The sequence below is a fragment of the Antechinus flavipes genome, chromosome 2 (assembly GCF_016432865.1).
Source record: "Antechinus flavipes isolate AdamAnt ecotype Samford, QLD, Australia chromosome 2, AdamAnt_v2, whole genome shotgun sequence".
In the NCBI taxonomy this organism is placed as follows: domain Eukaryota; kingdom Metazoa; phylum Chordata; class Mammalia; order Dasyuromorphia; family Dasyuridae; genus Antechinus; species Antechinus flavipes.
In genome coordinates this window covers 261,157,824-261,166,455 of record NC_067399.1, presented here as the reverse complement: position 1 = coordinate 261,166,455, position 8,632 = coordinate 261,157,824, and the positions used below count along the sequence as shown (strand labels likewise).

Genomic DNA, 8,632 nt, shown 5'->3' with positions numbered 1-8,632 from the left:
TGTGTTTTGCTAGGTGTAGGAGAAAGTGATGCGGCCAGATGACAGAAACTAAGTGTCCGCTACTGAACACCAGTTCGGTCGTCCGGACTGGAGGCTTTGTACCGCTTTAGGAATTACCTGGAGCACGTGAGTAACCAGTTCTTTTCTACCACGCCCCCAGAACCAGGCAATAAAACGGGCTCGTCCGGGATTTGAACCCGGGACCTCTCGCACCCTAAGCGAGAATCATACCCCTAGACCAACGAGCCGATACAAAGTTTCTTCTTCTCGCCGTTACTCTACCATAATTATCTGCAATGACAAGCTTGCTTTTTAAAATTTGGTTTCATGCATTCAAGGAAATAAAGAAGTCTTTGAATGGGAATTGATTGACAATAACTGTGGTACCATCAGAAAAATAAAATCCCGAAGTTACAAGAGCTTAACCTGAGGGAGGAAAATCTCACTGAAGAAATGAGGTACAAACCCCTTATACATGTGTGGTAGTGTGGCCGAGCGGTCTAAGGCGCTGGATTTAGGCTCCAGTCTCTTCGGAGGCGTGGGTTCGAATCCCACCGCTGCCAACAAGGGTTTTATTCAGGAAAATTTGAAAATCGCTAAATTTATAAGATTCTCAAAATGAGTTAATGATCATTTGAGACACCATCTTCCTGCTCTTAGAACCCGAGTTCTCTCTAAATTAAAAATTGTGAGCCGTTCAAACTTCTTACAGCCAACAGTATTAAGAGCTTCTAAACAGGAAAATTTTTTCTAAATTTACACAAATTTACTTCCAAAATAGGAAAAGTGAATTGCTGTGTACATCACTAGGTTATATCAAAATTTTCCAATGGATAAACAATTAAAAAAAAATTCTACAATTCGAGTCACTATTTCTTTGGGCCAAATTTTCATTGATAAAGTTGGACTTTAAGAATCTTTATGTAGAACTTTTTTTTTTTAACACAAGAAAAATTTATTTTACATTGCAAGAATTAGTGCCTAGGTTGAGTAGACACACCTTTGAAACCCCTAAGGTAGCATTTTATTTCCTATCATGAAGCACAAGTCCCTTCCCTGATTCCCCTTTAATTGAATGTTACAGAAATTATACTAAACGAATTTCCACCCCTCATTACATGGCCAGTCCTGCCCCCTAGGAGCTTCCATTCTAGAAGGGGATGGGGGGAATGACAGAGGAGGACTAGGGGCAAAGAACAAAATATTCCTTTCAAATCTCAGGCCACTGCCCCAGAACACAAAAGTCAATCCCTGCCCCCAAAGAGCTTACGTTCTTTTGGGGAAAGATTACCTTCCTTCTTGATTATTCCTTGATGAACTTAAGGGTTTCAGTTTTCTATTTTGTTTCATTCCTCCCAATTTAATTTTCATAACCATGGAAACCAAAATGCCCATCCATTTTTCACAATTTTCCCCTTTTTTTCTTCTTGATGATTTGGTTTCCACATCATTTTTTAACCCCTTAGCTTTGGCTAATTTTTATATCCCACCTTATAAAAGTCTATTAACCCCTGCACAGATCTCCTTACACAGAATGGATAATTAATCCCTGAATTCTCCCTGCAGAACTCTTTTAAGTTTGATCTCTTTATAAAGTTCTTCCACACAGCCAAAGAGCCAGGAGTAGAACTGTTGGCATCTTTCAGTGTCCATATTATACAATTATCCACTATGTATATAGACGATTTGTCACCAGAAGACAGTGGATACCCAGAAAACCAAGTCTATTTCATCAATTCATTTCTGTAGCTCATAAACATGATAAACTCAAATTCTTTTTCTTGAATACTTTGTTTTCCAGGAATCTGAATTTTTATTTCAGCAATTCTTTTCTGCAAATTATAAATGTAATACTGACAAATATGATTCCAGGGAACAAAGCCTGAAAAAGTTTTCCCTGAAGAAATCGTAAGGCCAAACATAAGCTAAAATTGAGGAACTTCCAAGGATGAAGGAGAATTTGGAACTTTTGCATTTCATTATGGGGGGGGGGGGGGGCGGGCGGAAGAGATACTCGACCCTGAAACTGTCCTCCCTGAGTATGGAGGGAAGCCATAACTGGTGAAACTCTGAGAAACTCTCCTTTGGGAGAAGCCCGCCTCAGGCAATCAAGATAAAGTAGCTTCATTCAGTTATCACCCTCTGTTGAGTTGAAAATTAGTCCAAGACCACTCTTACTCAACTCTAACTTAAGTGGTCTCATTCAACTGGAAGTCTAGGCTTGTAGGCAGTGACAATATTGAAGGAATCTTATTCAATTCAAACCCCAATCTCAGATTTGGTATAAAAAGGGTAATTTTAAACTCATTTTCTTGCAGAAGTCTGGAGTAGGAATTATGCCATGCCAAGGGCTCTCTCCCCTTGGCACAGCTGCCTACCAGAACTCCAGCCCGTTGTGAAGAGACCTTCTTCTCAACGAAAATCTCTTGTTATTTCTCTGCCAGAACCTTGCCACTGAAGAAGTCTGTCTTCCTAGCAAAGCTGACTTCTCAGTGCCAATAAAACTTCCTTTTTTGCCACTAATATTTCAGGTTCCTGACATTGGACCTGTGCCTCCAACCAAAAAGGGGAGTCCTACAGCTCTCTGCACTGCCGCTAACCCCATCAATTATATTTTTGATATTACTGATATTTTTTACATAACAATTTTTGTGCCATAACCATTTTTCCTCCTTCCATTTTTAGCTTTTCCGAAGGTCAATGCTTATGTCAAGACCTTGTGTTTATTTATTTACCATTTCTCCTCTCTTCCCTGAATTATGTTCAATCCTCTTCCCTCTCCTCAGTAAATAAACATTTCTTCTCATCCCCACTGCTTACTTTGCCATCTCAAAAACCAGTTGATTTTCCCGATTCTGACGAAGCATCTTTCTTCTCTGAAAAATCTACTCAAGCTCCTCATGTCTTTATTCTTAAAATTTCTTAATGGTAGCCTAATATTTGAAGCTGTCCATCACAAACACATCATACCTCTTTCTACATCTTTTTTTTTTCTTTTTAGCATCGTCCCTCTTTTCTAATTGATTCAGTTTCTTCCACAAAGATTTTGCTTATTTCTACCTCCTCCTGTTGATGTCACCTGCCCTCACTTCCAAATCAATGAACTGCTCATCCCAGACTTTACCACCAATTCACATCCACTGTTTTCTTCAAAATTCAATTTAAAACTTTTCAAGAATCTTGGATAAACTCACTCTTCAAGAATCACACTTTTATTGTACAGACTCTAAGCTTAGATAATTTAGGTAACTGTTGCCTCCATCAGCAAGGATCAGGAATTGTAAGCTCCCACCCTTTTCCACACCTTTCTAATGGATTGTAATAACATCAGTATTATCTTTGTTCTTTTGACATGACATGACAATCTATGCCCAATAACTTCTTTATAAATTCCTGTGATTCTGCTCCGTAGGCTGCTTAAAACCAAGTTCCTTCCTCTCACTAATACTTGGAACTGTCTCATGCACATCCATGTCAGCTCAATCCATCTGGTGTTCTCCACCATTCTTCCCTACCTCTTCATTGTGCTGCCTGGGATACTTGCTCCATTGTGAAGAAAATGACCTTTGTAATAAATCTTCTTTCTGCAAATTACTTTATTAAAAATTTTGTGTTTAATTTTGAGTACCACTTATTTCTTCACACACAGTATAAGAAGGTAAGCTCTGTTTGCTACAAGGGGTGGCTTTTGAAATAAGTTAAGTGAAGATGAAAATATAGGTTATGCAAAATAAAATTAAGACAAAAATGAAACAAAAAGACGGAACGCTGCTTGAGGATAGGGAATGACTGAAAAGTAGATGGCATTTTAAAAATGTTCATTGAATTTGGTAACTGGAAAGGATTCTAAATCTGGACTAGGACCAGAGTTCAAATTCTTTTCTTCCACTTTCTTGCTGTGTAACTTTAGACAAGTCATTTAACTTTCTGGATCAACAGCATCTGAGTTCAAATTCTATTTCTTGTACTAACTGACTCTGAGACCTTGAAGAAGTCACTTGGATCCTAGTTTCTTCTATCTGTAAAGGGAATCGGTAATTCTTAAAGATGCCTAAGATCCCTTCCAACTCTACATGTTTGAAGCCGTATTGTTCCTATGAGTAAGGAAGGCAGCAAGAATTATATGAAGAGATGGAAAGAGTAAGAATAAAGGAAAAAGGTGTTTTCAGAAATTCAGTTCGGTTAGTATATAGTAATTTGGAGTCCCAAAATAAATCAATCAGTTAGTAAGAACTGACTAGATAGATACCAGAGTCTGTTAAGTGCTGGATTGGCAAAGACAACCTTCAAAAGACACTCATGCTTTCAATGAGCTTAGATTTCTAAGCCTAGTCAGGTATTTTGAAAAATGTTTGTTCACAAAAAAGACTGGGTGTCTAGTGAAATTCCAAATCTATTAACGCAAAAACGAACTATGTGGAAAAAGTTCCACACGCCTCCTTCGAGCCGGAATCGAACCAGCGACCTAAGGATTCCTACAGATAATGACACTACAGTCCTCCGCTCTACCAGCTGAGCTATCGAAGGGCGTACAGCACGACTTTCTAGCATACAATTTTGTGTACATTGCTGCTGTAAATTATGTTTCTTCAGTAATACAGTGTAAATCTGTGTTGATCCTAAATTTACTTAGGCTTCTCTGTTTAAAACTCAGGTCCAAGACTGCAGGAAAGCAACGCTGCTAGATATCAGTTCTTCAGAGGCTCAGTAAATTTCCAAACTCAGAGAACATTTACATCTTATAAATTGGAAATCTTAGGCAAGTCATTTAACATTTATGGGCCTCAGTTTCCTCCTCTGTAAAACAAAATTAGACTAAATTTGGCCTCTAAGGTGTCATCCAACTATTAGTAGCTCTATGATCCTATAATTCTGGATGTTTCTAAATTTTTTCAGGTCTTCAGATCCTATGGCCTCTTCCTACAGCTAGCTAGTTTCTGCCAACTTCCTTCCCCTCATCCCTAAACTGCCCCTACTAATCCAGAAAAGGAACTTTTCTGCTCCTAGAGCCTAAGGGAAATAATACTAAGAGACAGCAGGTTCCTACAAACAGTTCCTTGTTCCTTTTCTAGCTTGAAAGTGGGAAGATTAAAGGAATTTTCTTCCTTTTGCTCACATTGGTCAGCCATACCTGAAAGGTTCCATTCCTTATCATTAAATGCTCACAAAGAAGATTGTATTTGTTTGTAGCAGACCTTTTTTTTTGGTGGCAAGGAAATGGAAATTAAGTGGATGCTCATCAGTTGGAGAATGGTTGAATAATTTAAAGTATATAAATGTTATGGAATATTATTGTTATATAAGAAATGATCAGCAATATGATTTCAGAAAGGCCTGGGGAGAATTACATGAACTGATACTAAGTGAAATTAGTAGAACCAAGAGAACATTATACATACACCAACAAGATTATACGATGATTAATTTTGATGGATGTGGCTCTTTTCAACAGAGAAGTGATTCACAACAGTTCCATTGGAAAGCCATATGTGCCCACAGAAAGGACTTTGGGGACTGAGTGTGGGTCACAACACAGTATTTTCATTTTCAAAGTTGTTATTTGTTTTTTTTTTTTTTTCCTTTTTGATCTCATTTTTCTTGTGCAGCAAGATAATTGTGAAAATATATATATAGAAGAATTGCATGTTTAACATATATTAGATTATTTTTCATATAGGGGAGGGGATGGGGAAAGGGAGGGAAATTCGGAACACAAGATTTGGCAAGAGTGAATGTTAACAATTATCTATGCATATATTTTGAAAATAAAAAATTTTAATAATAAAAAAAGAAAAGGTAGGATTTTTTAAAAATAAAATTAAAATAAATAACAAGAAAAAGAGAAGGAAAAAACTGGAAGCTTGTTTTTGATGATAGAAGCAATTGTGACCCACTTGAATTTCTTCAACAAGTGAGTGACATGGTCTAGGACCTGTGCTTTACCAATGTAATTTGGCATGGAATTAGGACCTGAACTAGGATAGTGGCCTTGTGGGGAGAGAAGAGAACCAATTGGAAAGACTAAGAGGTATAATCTATAAAACTTGGCAATTGATTGCTTATGAGGAAGAGTAAAGGAGAGGGATGGGTTAAGGATGATTTTGCAGTTGTGAACTTGAGCGACTGAAAGGGTGATGGTGACCTCTACAAAACCAAGGAAGTTAGAAAGAAGAGTGGGTTTTGAGGGGAAGATAGTTACTTCTGTTTTGGACACAAAGGGAGGTGTTGGAGGTTCAATGAGAGAAGTAAGCAAGAAAAAGTGGCTGCACAATGGAAGTAGAGGGTTAAAAAGTCCATTGATTGAAGAGCTGCCAGGATTGATTTTTGAAAACTTCTTTTTCAGTGCTTTTAAAGACCCCAAACTTCTCTCTGAAAATGCCTATTTTTATGGCATATTTTACCAGTGGGATATCAACCTGCCATTGAACAATGAGACCAGATGCTGGGAATTCCATGCTCACTATTCTGTGTCCTGGCAGCTCTTCAATTCTGGATTCATCTAATCATTATGTGTACAGTATATTTCCCAAATATATGAATGGATGGACCAGCTCTCTAGTTGTGTTAGAAAAATTCTTCCAGTATTGAACTCATCTGTTGTAGACAGTGAGGCCAAATTATTTTTAGTGATTATAGATTAAGTACACTGGCATCTACAAACAGGAAGGTCCTAAAGACCTGAATCATCTACCTTTCTTCTATTTGGACTCAGCTCTTAAAATACTCCATGTTGCTGGAAAGAATATTTAGAAAGTATAAATATCCCTATTTTATACTTTTCACCTTAGTCATTACAATCAGAAGAGTACCTTCTATCTTTGTTGTTATATCATTCAAGGAATTGTGAATAATTTTGACATGTGAGAGATATCATATTGAAGTAGAACCTGAAAGGCAATGTTTGTCTCCACTGAATCAAAGGCATTTTTATAGTTGACAAACATAATGATATTTTGTATTCTTTAAACTTTTTCATCTACTTAACCTCAAAGATATGGTCTGCTACACAATATCATTTGAAAGAGCCTTACTGTTCCCTACTCAGATCTTCATCAAGGATTCATTGAGTATGAGAACAGATACATATAAGTTTGGTAGTTATTTATATCCAATCTGTTGCCCTTTGTGGAGTTGGGAGAATAATAATTAGAGGCATCCAGGTGGCATAATGAATAGAAATTGTAAATTTGAATCCTGCCTTGGCCATTAGCCTACAGGAACATGAATAAGTCACTTAAGTTTAATTCCCTCATCTTAGATGTGAAGGTAATGATAACATCTACCTCCCAGCATTGTGGTGGGGATCAAATGTCACCTCCAATATAAAACTCCTCTGTTTGGTCTAATCTAGTCATACTTCCTATCTCTATTGTTTTATTTTCTTTAGGGCATTTTTTTTTTTTAAAGAAAGGAAAGGGAAGGTTATTGGGCACCATTAGCCTTAGCATCTCCTTCATAATCTTCACAAGGTAGTCAGAAAAAGCCACAGAAGGATACTCTCAAGGTCTCTCTTAAGAAATTCAGAATTGATTTATGACATGGGAGACACTAGCACAGAACTACCCAGCATGGCATGCCCTTAGAAAAGATGCTCTATGAGTAAAGCAGAATTGAATTAGCTCAGAAGAAATTCAATATTCCAAAAGTTAGAGAAGCCACTCCAAATATTCATAGGAACTATTTGTGTCTGACCTCTGGCAAGGCATTCTGAGCTTGTACTAGTCTGACCTGCCACAGCAGTGCACCCTGTAATTTGACTCTAATGATGATGTCATTTTGGTCCTTTTTGAGAAATAAAAGACAAGAAGCCAATTTGCTTTAAAAATATTAGAAAGTTTGAAGAGACCTATTATACGTCTCCCTCCTCCCACTCCCCCCACCCCCCATCCCATAGCTTTAGAACAAACCAATCTCCTGAGCCCTTGCTCTTTAACTTGAGTCTCAGCATGTACATGTAGAGTCAGAGAAATTTGGTCTAAATCTGTGCTCTTATTACTTGTGAAGTCTGAGAAGTTTCAGTTTTCTTATCTGGAAAATAATATGAGATTAGGCAAAGTGGTTTCTATGACCTTTTCAGCTTTATGTCTGATTAAGGGACATCAACACGCCTTCTTCAATAACAACTGACATTTCAACAGTCGCAATTCTATGTCCCCAGTCTCTTCCCTAATACTATGAACAAAAACATCTACATAGTACTAACAAAAAATTGAAACAATGAAAACAGCAGTTCATTCTAGAACATAAATTTGTTGTGCCTTCTTCTTCCCTTATGGCTCTCCGAAGTCAGTAACCAGGAGGAGGAAATTCCTTATCCGGCCTTTGGACAGATTCCAATATTCATTAGAAATTTTCTTTTTTTCTCCTAGTCCAGAAGAAAAGGTTGGGCTTTTCCCCAGCAATCAATCAACCAACGAATCACCAAATACTGAAACAATCACTAATCTCAAGGAGCTTACATTTTATGGAGAGAAAATGTATATAGAAAACTAAATAAAGCACAAATATAAACACATACAAGTATATAAAATTATTATTTGTCCTTCATTTTTCAAGAGGACCATGATATTGGGAAGGTGATATCATAACTAGCAACTGAAGTGGATTCAAATAAGGTATAACTGTGCAAAAT

General features: G+C 37.3%; 3 non-coding genes across 3 annotated transcripts; 1 reads left to right on the top strand and 2 right to left on the bottom strand.

Moving 5' to 3' along the window:
* Positions 1-176: 176 nt before the first annotated feature.
* On the bottom strand, positions 177-248 carry TRNAP-AGG (transfer RNA proline (anticodon AGG)). The gene has a single exon. It is a non-coding gene; the product is annotated as a tRNA-Pro (tRNA).
* A 233-nt stretch (positions 249-481) lies between these two features.
* Positions 482-563, top strand: TRNAL-UAG (transfer RNA leucine (anticodon UAG)). Its single transcript has one exon. It is a non-coding gene; the product is annotated as a tRNA-Leu (tRNA).
* Positions 564-4,437: 3,874 nt separating this feature from the next.
* TRNAY-GUA (transfer RNA tyrosine (anticodon GUA)) lies at positions 4,438-4,527 on the bottom strand. Its single transcript is given in 2 exon segments — positions 4,438-4,473; positions 4,491-4,527. It is a non-coding gene; the product is annotated as a tRNA-Tyr (tRNA).
* Positions 4,528-8,632: the final 4,105 nt, after the last annotated feature.